Source organism: Symphalangus syndactylus, chromosome X (assembly GCF_028878055.3).
Source record: "Symphalangus syndactylus isolate Jambi chromosome X, NHGRI_mSymSyn1-v2.1_pri, whole genome shotgun sequence".
Classification (NCBI taxonomy): Eukaryota; Metazoa; Chordata; class Mammalia; order Primates; family Hylobatidae; genus Symphalangus; species Symphalangus syndactylus.
In genome coordinates, this window is record NC_072447.2 from 131,480,246 (window position 1) to 131,499,020 (window position 18,775).

Genomic DNA, 18,775 nt, shown 5'->3' on the forward strand with positions numbered 1-18,775 from the left:
GCTTCAGGCTGGCCTTATGGGATATCTCCTGTTAAAACTGTCCCATTACTAAATAGTGCATCTAGTTATCTGGGTTTAAAATACACTGTGGGAAACTGTCATGTCAGATTGTTTTCTAAGTTGAGCTACATGCTTCAATTCAGATTGTAGAGGAAGCTCTGTAGTCTAATGCTGTCAGACACTAGCCTCTGGCTATTCTAACAATTTAGATATTAGACCCATATTCACATTCATAAAATGAATTCAAAAATGTATGCCAATTATCTTTTCTTAGTTATGTAAAATGCTATTTCTGGTAGATGGGAAGCTGTGGTTGTCATATTCTAGGGTTGGTTCTTCAGCATAATTTCCTCTCTTCAAACAGATAATCTACTTACTTATACTAAACTAATTTGCTCTATTCCAGAAAATAGTATATCAGTAAGATTTATTCATAGAGTGAGATATACCAGAAAATTGAAGAGAATGACACTGTTTTTCTATTCTTGAGGTTTCATCTCATTTCACTTTTACAGAGACTGTGAAATTCAATTCACTGTAGCTTTCACACTTTTTTCTACCATTTGCCCCATCTTGTCTTCTGCATTCGTATTTCCTCTAATTTCTCCTGGAGATAGAGAATAACAAAGTCGGAGAATGAAGGCAAGAGGGTGGTGGAGGATTAAGAGCAATTGAGGACTAGAACTATCCAGTTGCTGTTTGTTTCATCACAGTTACTTGCATCAGTGGTCTTCAAACATTACTCTGAAGATATCCCATGCTCTCAGGAGAGTCTTAGAGTTCCACATAATACCCAAAAACAGGATCTGAGGTTTTAATTTTTAAAATAATGGACATTTGTTTATTAATTCAATAAGTATATATTGTGTACCTATTATGCACCAGGCACAATTGTGGAGACAATGTTAAACAAGACCAACATGAATCTGGTTTATTGATACACAGTAATTATTCCAAATTGATTAAAATACTGCTTATTTCTGCAGAATCATGGAAAGGAGGCCTTCTTTTCATTATACCAGGCGTGAACATAGGAATACAATCCTTCTATCGGGTTTGGACAACTAGAAGTGTGACTGATAGGCCTGGAAGTAGGCTAATTACTGTGCTAAATCCTGGACTATGCCTCGTATGTGTTTGCTTCCAGATCAGATAGTCTCTGACTCTCTAATTTTCACTTAACTCTAAATGATGCTACTACAATTTTCATCTTCATAGTGCAAAATCAATACAGTAGGACCCTTTTATAAGGCCGGCATCAGGAGACAGTATAAATATCAGCCTCATACCCTATTCTCATTCAGGATTTTACACTTGGAGAGACATGATTTAGCCTACTCAAGTATCGTTGAGTGATTTTCTTATAATAGAGTTCTAATGTTGAAAGACCAATTCTGAACATTAAATAATTCCTTTTAAGATTCATTTTAAATGTCCAAAGTATATAATTCCAAACTTGATGGGACCTTTGGCATTAAGGCATTTAGTGAATAATTCAAAGTGTCTATTATGTCATGACATCAGTGACGTGGTAAGGTGATTTTTCACTTCTGTTTTCAAAAAGTAACCTGAGGATATATTGTGTCCCCTCCACATCAGTCAGATAACTGGTATCTTTCTATATGCAGAAATAATACATTGCCATTGCTGCAGCTGAAAATATTAAAATTTAAATTACATTCCACCCTGCTGTCAAGATTGTATTAACCAAACTTAAATATACTAAAAATGACAGTATAATAAAATACAGAGTATGATAAATCACTGAGCTTCTCTATTTCATATATGTGGAGAGAAAGTTGAATTAAGTGCTTGAATCTCCCTGCCCAAACTTGTCTCAATGTTTCAACGTTAGTAGGAAAAAAAAAAGAATTTAAATTAGCATCCAGTTCTATCCTTAGAAGGTATTCCTTGCTCAGGCAGAAATTATCATCACAAGTAAAACTAAAATCAATTTAAAGTTTATATTTTTCATGGGCCAAATGGGGGTGGGGGTAGGATATGTACGAAGAATTTAATTTAATAGTTGTTCTAAAAGCAGAATACCCAGAGCCAGACTGATTAAGGAACAGGAATCAATTTTAAGATGTCAACCTTTCCCCCAAAAATGAGAAGCATAGAAGCAAAAACAAACTTCTACACATAATCATAATGGGAAATTTTATATGTAGTACATCATGGTGGATAAACAGATAACTTTTATGAAAATCTGTAAATAGGCACTGGTTCTCGGCAGCCAAATAAAATATCACTTTAATGGATAATACGGCATAAAACTTTTCTTAACATATTTAAAATATATTTATTGAGTACCTACTATATGTCTGTTGCTGATCTATTTGCTGAGGAAACAGATGAATAATAATGATAGTGACCACCATCATAACAGTTAGCACTCAGATAATGCTTACTATGTGCAGTCACTCTGCTAGGTGTTGTTTTATACATAGTCTCTCAATTATCCTTCACAACATCCCTATAATGTAGAGATATTTACTACCACTAATTTACTAATGAGGCATGAACACTGGCTTAAGAGACTTTCTCACAGGTACATATGTAGTAAGTGGTCAATCTGAGATTCACACCCAGGAAGTCTGCTTCAGAGTCTGCATTGTCATGAAATTTATATTCTAATTGGAGGAGACAGATAATAACATATAGATAAATGTATTAATCAGCAAGACAGCCTCAGCTATCAATAACTGTTATAAAGAAAATAAAACAGGATGATATACTAAAGAGTTGCTGGGGAAGTAATATTAGACAGGCTGGTGAGAAAAGACATACATTGCATTCAACAAATATTTATTGAGCATGCACTATGTGCCAAAAACTACTAAAAAGAATCCATGGTGAAGAAATGGACAAATTTCCTATCCTCATGGAACATACATTATGGTAGGGAAGATAATTAATAAAGGATCACAAAAATTAACATGTAATTATAAGTTATAGCAATAATTTCATAAGCGTTACAAAGAAAATATAAATAAGTGGGATGAGACATAGTAATAAGAAGAGCTTGTTATCAAGATTGAGAGTAAAAGGCTGGGCACGGTGGCTCATGCCTGTAATCCCAGCACTTTGGGAGGCCAAGGCGGGCGGATCACCAAAGGCCAGGAGCTCAAGACTAGCCTAGCCAACAGGGTGAAATCCCGTCTCTACTAAAAATACAAAAATTAGCAAGGCTGGTGGCAGGCGCCTGTAATCCCAGCTACTCAGGAGGCTGAGGTAGGAGAATCACTTGAACCCGGGAGGCGGAGGTTGAACTGAGCCAAGATCGCGCCACTGTACTCCAGCCTAAGCGGGAAAAAAAAAAAAAAAAGATTGAGAGAAAGTGATCAAGGGAAAACTTTTCTAAAAAATTTCCACTTAAGATGAGTCCTGAAGAAATAATGAAATTTAACCAGATGATAAGAACAGTCCACAGTAAAGGGAGAGAGTAGGTAAAGTCACTGCAGCATAATAGAGCTTGCTGCTTTCAAAAAACTGAAAGAAGGCCAGTATGACTAGATTGACTAGATTGTAGAAAGGAAGGAATGATAAGAAATGTCAAAAGATCACGAGTCTGCTGTATGAATAAATGATTGGAAGGAACAAGTTTAGAATTAGGGAGACCCAGTTAGGAAAATATTCCTGTAATTTAGCTTAGGATTTATCTTGCTGCCATTTAAAAACAGGTGTAGATTGGGTCTTTGTTGCTCCATATTATATTATAGCATCGGAAGAGGTTCAAAAAATGGGGACTCTAGTAATCTTAAACATGGAGGAGAAAGACAAAGGTTCAAGGGAAAAGAATGCTTTATTTACTTCTGTACTATATCTCCAGTGCTTGAATCGTTGTAGATACTCAGTAATAGTTTGGCAAAGTAAGCTAAATGGAAAAAGCTTGGAGACAGTGAATGCACAGTTGTTTACCAGACTCTGAAATATAAGGCCTAGGGAGATTCCTCACTTCCCATTGAATCTTGAAGAGTTTATGTAACTCTATGTTTCCCAGCTTTTCATGTGCATGAGAATCACCTGGGGATCTTGTTTAAAATGCAGATTCTTATTCAATAGTTCTGGAAATGGGCCTTTGATTTTACAGCTTTAGCAAGTTCACAAATGATGCTGATACTGTTAATCTATGGACCACACTTTGAGAAGCATTTAACAAAGGCCCAGGTCAACATTAAAGTTTGAGAATCACGGGTTTCCATGACCTCTAACTAGGCTCTCTTTTAACCCTGGTATTTTATAATTTCAGTAAGTAGTTTCAAGACAAATAAAAAAGATTAGAAGTATTAAATTATTATTCACAAAAGAAGAGATTAGCTGAAAATAAAAACCAGTCCAAGATGAATTTAGGTAAATTCAGAGGAAAACAGATTCACACATTAATGGACTGTTAAAAGAAGGTGGTGATACTCTATAGCTACCTAACCTCTTTGGCAGAAACTATTGCCTGTGGCAGGAACATAGCACAGCTCTAATTTAATGGTTAAATATTCCATTTGTCTATGATGTATCTACTTTGATTGCTTTTATTTTATAGAGACAGGGTCTTACTATGTTGCCCAGGCTAGTCTTGAAGTCCTGGTTTCCAGAGATCCTCCTGCTTTGGCCTCTCAGAGTGTTGGGATTACAGGCATGAACCACCGCACCCGGCCTTGATTGCTTGAAATGCACAACATAGCTCTCTGTTCTGTGTTCATCATGTTCTCAGCCAGACTTCCCTATGGGCCCAATTCTGCTACAGTCACTGGTGGCTGAGTTGTGACTCTGGGAGGCAGCCAGATGAAGACACAAATGCCTTTGCCAGCTGTTGCTCATCTGAATAAAATTAACCCATACATTTCCTTAACTTGTTCTGGGACTAAGCACAGTAGTCCATCTTGTGCTTTGGTGACTTTATTTCCATTCAAGACTACCTGATGTTAATTTAAAAGTAGTTTCCCCATCAATAAAATTGATCTACAAATAATTTATCCAGGCTTAAAATAGCATTTATTTGTGTGTGGGTGTATGGGTGTAGGGGAGGAGTTGAGAGTTGGCAGAGGATACAGGGAGTGTTTTCCAGAATATACGGTGTGGTCCAAAGTAATTCCTAGCCAAGATCTTGTCTGGGAGGCTACCAAAATTAATTGTCAATCAGTTTATATCTACCATTTTCTTTCCAGGGAAAGTCCACTGCCCGGCACATAGTCCAGGCCCTCCCATCTTGCATATTGTTAAGCTTCTGACATAAGTAGCTATTCAATGTCCATTTGCTAAAGGGAGGCATACAGAGCAGTGATTCTCCAACTTTATTGTACAGTAGAATCACAGAAAAAGCTTTTAAACATCTCAATATTCAGACCGTACCTAAAACATCAGAGTCTCTGTGGGCCATGCAACTAGTTCAAATGCCACCAGTCAAAGCGGACTCCATAGGCTTAACTTAAGGGTGTATTTATAATGTTGGTTATATACTTATTACAGCCCATTTAGTGTGTGTGTATGTGTGTGTGGGAGAGAGAGAGAAAGAGAGATTATTAATGATTTACATAGTTCAGCATGATTATGGTATTTGGAATGGGTAGGAGAATTTGCCCTAATTTGAGATCTCACTTCTATTAACACAAGAGAATTTGTGGAAAGGTGAACAGTAGTATGCTTCTCTCATAATTTCCTATGATTTTTCTGTTGAAATGTTGGTGTCAGATTATATAACTCCCACTGGGCTGCAAATAAGCTACACTCAAAAAAGTGATGGATGTGAGCACGTGAGCTGTCATGTAATAAAGATAAAGATTTCTTTTTCTAAACTTGTATAGCATTATGAGGAGACGTAGCCTACATGAACTCGTGCAATTATTATGAACATTCTGTAAGTGATAGAAAACAGGCCTGTGATCAGCTTTATAAATGAATGCCAGTCCCTAATAACTAATGCACATTGCCTGCAGGAAAACTCTCTTGAAGCATGGTTCCTGGAATCAAGCATTCAGTATTCATAATCAGGGAAATTTTCTTCACTGGGAAATGGAAAATTACAGACTCAAAGATCTAAAAATATTAGAATTGTATATACATTACTTACCTTAGATACAGACAGGGTCACTGCAGTATTATAAAATCATCAAGCTCCCACCAAAAGGCATCCCTCAGAACTTCAATATCTCCCAGCCGGGTGTGGTGAGTGAAGAGGGAGTGACCATAGAGAAAATAACAAAACAGGGAAACAAAGGGAGGGGAAAGGGGGAATGTCAATGTCGAACTTTATTTATCATAATTTTGCCAAGGGCTGTCCGTAAATACAGCTTATAGTAACAGTTAAAATTTATTTAGTTATTTTCATGTAGTATCAACTGTGGAAAGTGATTTGCATGTATTATATTATAATTTTGTGAGAAAGGTATTATTATGCCCATTTTACAAATAAAGAAAATAGAGGTTTGGGGAAACCAAATGACTTGTCCAAGATTATATAACTAAAGGGTGATAGAATTGCTCCTCTAACCTAAGTCTATCTGACTCCAAAATCCATGTACATAACAAGTCTCCAATACTGATACTATAAAGGAAAAAATTAAGAAATACTTTGGGTTTATGGAATTTTAAAGCTTAGAGAGAAAATAATTTAGTTTTCCTTTTCTAAAAATAGAAAGAAACCAGTGACCAGAGTGATAGTGATTTGATTAAAGAAATTCAACTCCCAATTGATTCTTTCACTATACTATCCTGAGTTAAGTGTATGTTCCTTAGAATGATGCAATATTACGCCCCCACTATATACAGTCCTGCAGCCCTGAAGTAGGTACCAGAGGAGATAGAGGAGACAACGATTGTATTATTTCCAGAGTTAAGGAGCTTTCAGTAGAACTTGGAATAAAGGTAATCTTATGTTTTGGTCATTTTATAGTATTTCTAAATAAGGCAAGTTCATGCATCATAATCTATGTTCATAAGAATGGAAAGAAAGTGAAGGAATGCTGTGATCAGAGCCAAGGAAGAGGAAGGAATGCTTCCTAGATGCGGTGGATACATTTTCTTCACCTGCGCCCTCATCCTGTCTAAGGTTAGAGATGTGAACTAGTTGGAGATTAACACTCCCCTTTTTCCCTTCCTTTGTTTCCTTGTTTTGTTATTTTCTCTATGGTCACTCACTCATCACACCCAGGTGGGAGGTACTGAAGTTTTGAGGGATGCCTTTTGGTGAGAGCTGAATGATTTTATAATACTGCAGTGACCCTGTCTGTATCTAAGATAAGTAATGTATACACTATTCTATATAGGTGATAACAGGAAAGAATTTGCCACACCCAAAGACACCTAAAGGTATGTAAGGCTATGCCTGAAGATATTGATTTGATGTGGAGGATGGTACTTATTTATTTACAGGCTACAAATCCTAGGACAAATAATTTTACCTCCATATCTTAGGTGTTTTTTTGTAGTTCATAACAAGATCATCTTACTTAATGGATCTTACAAGCGCACCGCCAGGATTATAAGTAAATATTTACAAGATACTTGGAGCAGTATGCAAAACATTATACCCGTATAGAGTTAACTGCTTTTTTGAAAAGTCTCCAGTAGATCACCTTTATTCTAAAATATCACTGCAGAACATGAATGTCATATTTTTAATTGCAAAATTTAATACAATGCATCTACCTATTTTCTAGTATAAGTTTACATAGTGTCTACTAAAAACAGGCCTTATACCTTATAATGTCTTTGCCAAGCCAGAATTTCGATGAACATATAACTAGATTCTTTGTACTAATTTTTATATATTGTCTTGCCTCCACCACACAAAATGTACACACAGAGAGATGGGAAGGAAATAAAATATTTGAAAATGACTTTGCTAGGAAAGCAGAAATATAAATATAGGCCATAGGTTGTATATTTTAATCACAATCTTTTTGTGCCTTTTCCTAAAGTTGTAAGGATATAGAGTAATTTTTAAATTGAAAACAAGGCAGGAGTTCAGAAGGAATTATTATTTCCCCACATTGTGGGGTTAATCTTCCTAGTAGTCTTTTACATGAAAGCCATTCTTTCTTTTCTCAAACAATAAGGAAAAGACATGCAACCCCTCAGCATACTTCTAGCAGGCTGGGAGCAGAGAACAGAGAGTGACAATTAGGATGAAAGGGTCTAGGGAGACCAGAAGTGTCTACTATAATTTATATTGTCGGTGAAGGCCATAGAGATTAATTGGTCAAGTACAGCATAATACTATATTGGGAGTATGTCATTATGATTAGTGGAATTAGAAAAACAAAGGTCAATAACCCCAGTCAGTACTGTTCCTTAGGAGTCCAGGAAGCCCAAAGTTATCCTTACAGTAAGGTAATCAAAAAGAAAGGATAAATCAGGCATTCATAAAAAGAAAAGGACATAATGTAGTATAGCCAATTTGTTAGCACACGATGAGGAAACTAAGTTGACCACAAATGAGAATAGTACACCAAAGCTAAACTGCAACAGAAAGAGGAGTCATAATTTTTCTGGCTTTATAGAAAAGCATGTCTCCCACTGAGCAGTGTAAGACCACATACAAACATAAAGACACAGAGATATATGAAAAACTATAAAGACAGCAGCAGCCACAACAATGGCAACAACTGTAGTTAAGGCAGAATTTTTAATACATGTCAAACTGGACTGATGTAAGTACAAAGGAAGCTGGAGAGGCTCCTAGAATGAACATACTTCTAGAGCCATTACTTGCAGGTGCTAGACTCAAGGGCAACACCTCTAAGAGTGGTGGAGATGCATTGACATTTTTAGAGATTTAGCTTCAAAAGAAGCTCTACTGAGCAAAGAAGGTGTATTCAATAAATGATGTCAACACAATTGGTTGATTACTTGTTGGAAAATACGGTAAGTCCTCTACTCCAAGCCTCTCACCAAAATTATTTCTAGATGATTTAAGAAAGACTAATAGCAATTAAACCACAAGAAAACTAGAAAAAAAAAACACGAGTAAATAGTTACCTGTTTTTATAGTGGGGAAAAACCTGACTAAGTATAAAAGCACATACAGAAATGAAAAGGAACATAATAACAGCTTTGAATATATAAAATTTTAGAACAAATTTGGAGGCATTTCTAACAGATGACAAAGGTTAAATATTTTTAATATATGCAGAACTTTTCAAAACCAAAAAGAAAGTGATAATTATCTCCAGCAGCATAATTAACTAAATCGGGGCTGGCAAACTACAGCCCATGGACCAAAACCGGCACATCACCTGTTTTTGTAAGTAAAGTCTCATTGGAACACAGCCATGTCTATCCATATGCACTGTCTATGGCTGCTTTTGCACTGTAGGTATGACAGAGACCATATCACATACGGCTACGAAGCCTAAAATGTTGACTATCTGGCACTTCACAGCCATCTGTGTTACAGATTCCTGAACTAAAGAGAAGAATAGACAATTCACAGAAGAGGAAAGACACATGGTCAATCTACGTATAATTATCAATTGGTTGATCTACTAGTCTTCAAAATTGCAAATTACAAAAATAAAACACTGGGTTCACCTATCAAACTAGCATTATTTGCAAAGGTTCAGGGAAAGCTGTGCTCTCAACCAGCCTTGAATGAAATGTAAACAGATAAGTCTTTTGGGCAATATTGTGGCAATCTGTACCAAAGGCATTGCAAATGATTATAACCCTTGGGCACAGTAATTCCACTGCTAAAATTTTGTCCTAAGAAAATGGGAGATATGTACAAATATTTGTGCATAAGCATATTCATGTAAACATTAACAATAATGCAAAACGGAAAAGAATTATATCATAGAAGAATACTTTAATGGCATGGAATAATATTCACAATTTAATTTGAAATAGAAGAAAAAAGCCAAATAAAGGTAATGCAGCTTGAATACAAACTTTGTGTTTTGTTGCAATTCAAACATATCTAGTCTCAGATAATGAGTGATGTTGAGCCTTTTTTTTCATTGTTGTTGACCATTTGTAGGTCTTCTTTTGAGAATTGTCTATTTTGTCCTTTGCCCACCTTTTGATGGGATTGTTTTTTCTTGATGATTTGAGTTCCTTGTAGATTCTGGATATTAGTGCTTTGTTGGAAGCGTAGTTTGTGAATATTTTCTTTAGCTCTGTAAACTGTTTGTTTACTCTGCTGATTATTCCTTTTCCTGTGTAGAAGCTTTTTAGTTTAATTAGGTCCCATCTATTTATCTTTGTTTTTGTTGCATTTGCTTTTGGATTTCTGGTCATGAACTCTTTGCCTAAGTCAGTGACTAGAAGAGTTTTCAAGATGTTATTTCCTAGAATTTTTATGGTTTCAGGTCTTAGATTTAAGTCTTTGATCTATCTTAAGTTGATTTTTGTATAAGGTAACAGATGAGGATCCAGCTTCATTCTTCTATATGAGGCTTGCCAATTATCCCAGCACCATTTGTTGAATAGGGTATCCTTTCCCCAGTTTATGTTTTTGTTTGCTTTGTCAAAGCAAACAAAAGGTCAGTTGGCTGTAAATATTTGGCTTTATTGGTTCTCTATTCTGTTCCATTGGTCTACGTGCCTATGTTTATATCAGTACCATACTGTTTTGGTAACTATAGCCTTGTAGTATAGTTTGAAATTAGGTAATGTGATGCCTCCAGATTTGTTCTTTTTGCTTAGTCTATGTGGGGTCTTTTTTGGTTCCATATGAATTTTAAGATTTTTTTTTCTAGTTCTGTGAAGAATGATGGTGGTATTTTGATGAGAATTGCCTTGAATCTGTAGATTCTTCTTGACAGTATGGTCATTTTCACAATATTGATTCTACCCATCCTTAAGCATGATGTGTTTCCATTTGTTTGTGTCATCTATGATTTCTTTCAGCAATGTTTTAAAGTTTTCCTTGTAGATGTTTTTCACCTCCTTGGCTAGGTATATTACTAATTATTTATTTTTTTGCAGCTGTTATAAAAGGGGTTGAGTTATTGATTTGATTTGCAGGTTGGTTGCTGTCAGTGTATAGCAGTGCTACTGGTTTGTGTACATTTATTTTGTATCCTGAAACTTTACTGAATTTATTTATCAGATCTAGGAGCTGTTTTGATGAATCTTTACATTTTCAAGGTATACATTCATATTATCAGCAAACAGTGACAGTTTGACTTCTTTGTTATGGATTTGGGTGTCCTTTATTTCCTTCTCTTGTCTGATTTATCTGGCTAGGACTTCCAGTACTATGTTGAATAGAAGTGGTGAAAGTGGCATCCTTATCTTGTTCCAGTTCTCAGGGGGAATGCTTTCATCTTTTTGCCATTTAGTGTAATGTTGACTGTTTGTTTGTCACAGATGACTTTCATTACTTTGAGGTATGTCCCTTCTATGCCCATTTTGCTGAGGATGTTAATCATAAAGGAATACTGGTGTTTGTCAAATGCTTTTCCTGCATTTATTGAAATGATATAATTTGTGTTTTTAATTGTTTATGTAATATATCACATTATTGACTTGCTTATGTTAAACCATCTCTGAATCCCCAGTATGAAACCCACTTGATGATGGTGCATTATGTTTTTGATATGCTGTTGAATTTTGTTAGCTAGTATTTTGTTGATGATTTTTTGCATTTAAGTTCATCAGAGATATTGGTCTGTAGTTTCCTTTTTCTGTTATGTTCTTTCCTGGTTTGGATATTAGGGTGATACTAGCTTCATAGAATTATTTAGGGAGGATTCCCTATTTCTCTATATTTTGGAATAGTTTCAGTAGGATTGGTATCAATTCTTCTTTGAATGTATGATAGAATTTAGCTGTCAATGCATCTGGTCCTGGACGTTTCTTGGTTGACAATTTTTAAATTACTGTTTCAATCTTGCTACTTGTTATTGGTCTGTTCATACCACTGTACTCCTGCAAGAATGACCATAATTTAAAAAATCAAAAAATAATCGATGTTGGCATGGATGTGTTGAAAAGGGAACACTTTTACACTGCTGATGAGAATGTAAACTAGTACAGCCACTATGGAAAACAGTGTGGAGATTCCTTAAAAAGCTAAAAGTAGAACTATAATTTGATCCAGCAATCCACTACTGGGTAACTACCCAGAGGAAAAAAGGAATGAAAGAATAGCATTTGCAGCAACCTGGATGAAGGTGGAGACCATTACTCTAAGTGAAGTAACTCAGGAATGGAAAACCAAGCATTGTATGTGTGATGGTTAATATTGAGTGTTTCCTGCCTTTGAACATTGGACTCCAAGTTCTTAAGTTTTGGGACTTGGACTAGCTCTCCTTGCTCTTCAGCTTGCAGACAGCCCATTGTGGGACCTTGTGATTGTGTAAGTTAATACCTGACAAACTCCCCTATATGTATATCTATCTATATAGATACACAAAGATATATGTGTATGTATGTATGTGTGTATATATATATATATATATATATCACTAGTACAACTATACATACATACACATCTTATTAGTTCTGTCCCTCTAAGAAAACCAGACTAAGGAACAGAATATTAAGGATGGAGTTCTTTCGCTAGTTTAGGGATTTCTAGAGTTGGCTGCTTACTATGATTGGACCCCAAAATGCTAAGGACTCTACTTCTAATAATAGGCAGAATGCTGATAGTACATGGAGGAGACTGTTTAGAGAGTTATGCAAAATAAGTGCATTTGACACTCCTGATTCACTGCTTGTGAGAGGCAAGGAGTTTAGTGACTCTATACATAATAGCTTTGACCATATGTGGAGAACCAAGGAACATAATGAAGCTGGTTGGTTGCTCCTAAGTTCAGTGAAAAAAGCACTGAAAGAAGATGATGAACTCAGGAACTCTGTCTCCCAGCTTCAGAAGCAGATACTGAGCCTCAAATCTGCTAAGATTGCCTAGAGTAAGAGTCTTATTTCCTGTAGAGAAAGAGCTGAAATTGTGGAAAAACAGAAACAAGCTCTTACATGTGAATGGCTAACCTGCAATGAAAGGTGCATGCACAGTCTCACCAGGTGTCTACTATTAAAGTGAGGGCAATGACTGGAAAAAATGGGATCCTGCAACTTGGAATGGGGACATGTGGGAAGACCTGATGAAGCTGGGGGTACTGAGTTTGTAAACTCTGATAAACGTTTTTTGCCAGAAGGAACAGCTTCCCAACCACAGTAGTGGCGACATCCCCTCCCTGAACCATGCTGCCATCAGCCTTTCCACATTGGTCTGAGGAGATAAATCCTGCACTGCCTGAGGCAACAGTGATGGCCTCCCCTGAGGCAGTTGCCAGACAAGATAATGTTGATTCTCCTCAGGAGCTACCCTGAACACCTCTGTTTGCTTCTAGACCTATAACTAAAGTCCCAGTGAGCCCCTAGAGGTGAGGTTGATAATGTGATCCATGAGGAAGTGCAATACACTAGAAAAGATCTGTTTGAGTTCTCTAATATATATAAACAGCAATCTGGAGAACAGGCATGGGGATGGATATTAAGGGTATGGGATAATGGTGGAGAGAACATAGAATTGGATAAGGGTGAATTTATTGATTTGGGCCCAGTAAGGAGGGACTCTGCTTTTAATGTTGCAGCTCAGGGAGTTAAAAAATGTTCTGATAGTTTATTTGCTTGGTTAGCTGAAATATGGATTAAAAGATGGCCCACTGCGAGTGAGCTGGAAATGCCTGATCTCCCTTGGGTTAATGTAGAGGAAGGGATCCAAAGGCTGAGGGAGACTGGCATTGTGGAGTGGATTAGTCACTTTAGATCTACTCATCCCAGCTGGGAGGGTCCAGAAGATATACCCTTGACGAATGCCTTGCAAAATGGATTTGTGAGAGCAGCACCTGCATCTTTGAAGAGCCATGTAATTGCTCTTCTCTGTATGTCAGATGTAATGATGAGAACTGCAGTCACTCAACTACAAAATTTAAATACAATGGGAATAATTGGATCCCGAGGTGGCAGGGGCCAAGTTGTGCCACTCAATCATCAAAGGCAAGGTGGGCATAGCTACCATAATGGACAGCAGAAGCAAAACAGCAATCAGAATAGTTGGACTCGTGTAGAGCTCTGGCATTGGCTAATCAATCATGGTGTTCCTAGAAATGAAATTGATAGGAAGCCTACTGCATTCCTACTTAATTTATACAAACAGAAAACTTCTAGGCCGAATGGACACACGACTAATATGAATTACAGAAACAGAGATTCATGGCCCTCCAATCCATTTCCAGATATGAGCCAGTTTACAGACACAGAACCTCCTGAATGAAGGGGAGCCCAGGTCCCCTGGAAGAAGGACCCCACTACATTACAGACAATTTGTGCAGTGAATCTTTCTCCCATCCTTCCCCGAGGAGACCTCCAGCCTTTTGCGAGTGTAACTGTGCATTGGGGGAAGGGAAATGATAATATGCAAGTGATAATATGCAAGAAGGGAAATAAATATATGCAAGTGTGGAAAGAAATTTTGGGGACTACTGGCCAGTGGCTCTGAGCTGACATTGATACCAGGGGACCCGAAACGTCACTGTGGTCCTCCAGTTAAATAAGGGCTTATGGAGGTCATGTAATTAATGGAGTTTTAGTTCAGGTCCAACTTACAGTGGGTCCCTGGACTCATCCTGTGGTCATTTCTCCAGTGCCAGAATGCATAATTGGCATAGACATACTCAGCAGCTGGCAAAACCCCCACATTGGCTCCCTGACTGGTAGGGTGAGGGTTATTACAGTGGGAAAGGCCAAATGGGAGCCATGAGAGCTGCCTCTATCTAGAAAACTAGTAAATCAAAAGGAATATCGCATCCCTGGAGGGATTACAGAGATTAGTGCCACCATCAGGGACTTGAAAGATGCAGGGGTGGTGATTCACACCCCATCCCTGTTCAACTCTCCCATTTGGCCTGTGCAGAAGACAGATAGATCCTGGAGAATGACAGTGGATTACTGTAAGCTTAACCAAGTGGTGACTGCAATTGCAGCTGCTATACCAGATGTGGTTTCATTGCTTAAGCAAATTAACACATCTCCTGATACCTGCTGACTTGGCAAATGCCTTTTTCTCCATTCCTGTCCATAAGACCCACCAGAAGCAATTTATCTTCAGCTGGCAAGGCCAGCTGAATAGTCAGACAAGTCAGTCTACCTTTGCTGTCCAACCTCAGGGGTATATCAATTCTCCAAATTTGTGTCATAATCTTATTTGGAGAGACCTTGATTGCTTTTTGCTTTCACAAGAGATCACACTGGTCCATTACACTGATGACATTATGCTGATTGGATCCAGTGAGCAAGATGTAGCAAACACACTGGACTTTTTGGTGAGACACTTGTGTGCCAGAGGATGAGAAATAAATTTAACTAAAATTCAGGACCTTCTACCTCAGTAAAATTTCTAGGAGTCCAGTGGTGTGGGGACTGTCGAGATATTCCTTCTAAGGTGAAGGATAAGTTGCTGCATTTGGCCCCTCCTACAACCAAGAAAGAGGCACGTCTAGTGGGCCTATTTGGATTTTAGAGGCAACACATTCCTTGTTTGAGCGTCTTACTCTGGGCCATTTATTGAGTGTTCCAAAAGGCTGCCAGTTTTGGATGGTGTCTACAACAGGAGAAGGCTCTGCAACAGTTCCAGAGTGCTGTGCAAGCTACTCTCCTACTTGGGCCATATGACCTAGCAGATCCAGTGGTGCTTGAGGTATCAGTGGCAGATAGGGATGCCATTTGGAGCCCTTGGCAGGCCCCCATAGGTGACTCACAGCAGAGGCCTCTAGGATTTTGGAGCAAGGCCCAGCCATCTTCTGCAGATAACTACTCTTCTTTTGAGAGGCAGCTCTTAGCCTGTTACTGGGCTTTGTTGGAAACTGAATGTGTGTCTATGGGTCAAGTCACCATGCGACCTGAACTGCCTATCATGAACTGGATGCTTTTTGACCCACCTAGCCATAACGTGGGGCATGCACAACAGCATTCCATCATCAAATGGAAGTGGTATATATGTGATAGGCCTTGAGCAGGTCCTGAAAGCACAAGTAAGTTACATGAGGAAGTGGCTCAAATGCCCATGATCTGCACTCCTGCCACCCTGCCTTCTCTCCCCCAGTCTGCACCAATGGCCTCATGGAGAGTTCCCTATGATCAGTTGACAGAAGAAGAGAAGACTAGGGCCTGGTTCACAGATGGTTCTGCATGATATGCAGGCACCACCCAAAAGCGGAGAGCTGCAGCACTACAGCGCCTTTCCAGGACATCCCTGAAGGACACTGGTGAAGGAAAATCTTCCCAGTGGGCAGAACTTCAAGCAGTGCACCTGGTTGTGCACTTTGCATGGAAGGAGAAATGACTAGATGTGCGATTATATACTGATTCATGGGCTGTAGCCAATCGTTTGGCTGGATGGTCAGGGACTTGGAAAAAGCCTGACTGGAAAATTAGTGACAAATAAATATGGGGAAGAGGTACGTGGATGGACCTCTCTGAGTGGTCAAAAACTGTGAAGGTATATGTATCCCACGTGAGTGCTCACCAACAGGTGACCTCAGCAGATGAGGATTTTAATAATCAAGTGGATAGGATGACCCGTTCTGTGGACACCACTCAGCCTCTTTCCCGAGCCAACCCCTATCATCATCCAATGGGCCCATGAACCAAGTAGCCATGGTGGCAGGGATGGAGGTTATGCGTGGGCTCAGCAACATGGACTTTCACTCACCAAGGCTGACCTGGCTATGGCCACTGTTGAATGCCCAATTTGCCAGTAGCAGAGACCAACACTGAGCCCTCGATGTGGCACCATTTTTTGGGGTCATCAGCCAGCTACCTGGTGGCAGGTTTATTATATTGGACCTCTTCCATCATGGAAAGGGCAGACGTTTGTCCTCACTGGAATAGACACTTACTCCAGATGTGGGTTTGCCTATCCTACACGCAACGCTTCTGCCAAGACTACCATCTGTGGACTCACGGAATGCCTTATTCACCATCATGCTTTCCAAGCAGCATTGCCTCTGATCAAGGCACTCACTTTATGGATAAAGAAGTGCAGCAGTGGGCTCATGCTCATGGAATTCACTGGTCTTACCATGTTCCCCATCATTCTGAAGCAGCTGGATAGATAGAAGAGTGGAATGGCCTTTTGAAGTCACAATTACAACACCAACAAGGTGATAATAATTTGCAGGGCTGTGGCAAAGTTCTCCAGAAGGCCGTGTATGCTCTAAATCAGCGTCCACTATATGGTACTGTTTCTCCCATAGCTATCATTCATGGGTCCAGGAATCAAGAGGCGGAAGTGGAAGTGGCACCACTCACCATCACCCCTAGTGATCCACTAGCAAAATTTTTGCTTCCTGTTCCCACAACATTATGTTCTGCTGGCCTAGCGGTCTTATTTCCAGAGGGAGGAACACTGCCACCAGGAGACACAACAACAATTCCATTAAACTGGAAGTTAAGATTGCCACCTGCACACTTTGGGCTCCTCCTACCTTTAACTCAGCAGGCTAAGATGAGAGTTACAGTGTTGGCTGGAGTGATTGACCCAGACTATCAAGATGAAATCAGTCTACTACTCCACAACACAGGTAAGGAAGAGTATGCATGGAATAAAGGAGACCCATTAGGGCGTCTCTTATTATTACCATGCTCTGTGATTAAGGTCAATGGGAAACTACAACAGTCCAATCCAAGCAGGACTACAAATGACCCAGACCCTTCAGGAATGAAGGTTTGGGTTACTACACCAGGAAGAAAATCACGACCTGCTGAGGTGCTTCCTGAAGGCAAAGGGAATACAGAATGGAGAGGAGAAGAAGGTAATCTTCAATACCAGCTACAACTGAGTGACCAGCTGCAGAAACAAGGACTGTAATTATCATGAGTATTTCCTCCTTTTGTTAAAAACATGTTTGTGCACGTATACACTTGTAGTAAGAAAATATCTTCATTTTATTTCCTTTTCCTTTATCATGTGACATAAGATTTTTTGACTTCATATCAGCATTTAAATATTAACTTTATGTAGTGGTATTTGGGTCGGGGATCAGTGTGTTTCTGTTTGTACGAAAGATAGTTGTATTATGTTGGGCGTAATTATGACTTTGTTATTGTCTTTATTTGAAGATTATGTATGATCTCAGGAGATGTTTATGGGTTCAAGTTGACAATGGGTGGACTTGTGATGGTTAATACTGAATATCAGCTTGATTGGATTGAAGGATGCAATATTGATCCTGAGTGTGTCTGTGAGGGTGTTGCCAAAGATTAACATTTGAGTCAGTGGGCTGGAAAAGGCAAACCCACCCTTAATTGGGTGGGCACCACCTAATCAGTTGCCAGTGAATATAAAGCAGGCAGAAAAACGTGAAGCTAGAGACAGGCCTATCCTCGCAGACTACATCTTTCTCCCATGCTGGATGCTTCCTGCCCTTGAACATTGGACTCCAAGTTCTTCAGTTTTGGGACTCGAACTAGCTCTCCTTGCTCCTCAGCTTGCAGTCAGCCTACTGTGTGACCTTGTGATGGTGTAAGTTGACACTTAATAAAATCCTCTCTCTATATATACACACATATACATGTATATATATAATAGGAACATATATGTATATATATAATTAATTCTGTCCCTCTAGAGAACCTGACTAATACAGTATGTTCTCAATTATAAGTGGAAGCTAACCTATGAGGATGCAAAGGCCTAAGAATGATACAATGAACTTTGGGTACTTGGGGGGAAGGATGGGAGGAGGATGAGGAATAAAAGACTACACACTGGGCACAGTGTACACTGCTTGGATGATGGTTGCACCAAAGTCTCAGAAATCACCGT

General features: G+C 38.7%; 1 long non-coding RNA gene and 1 pseudogene across 1 annotated transcript in view; one reads left to right on the plus strand and one right to left on the minus strand.

Annotated features, from left to right (window-relative positions):
* LOC134736046 (uncharacterized) overlaps positions 1-18,775 on the minus strand; it is a 310,045-nt gene that overhangs the window by 77,043 nt on the left and 214,227 nt on the right. The window lies entirely within an intron of this gene.
* LOC129475398 (uncharacterized) lies at positions 1,460-17,818 on the plus strand (annotated as a pseudogene).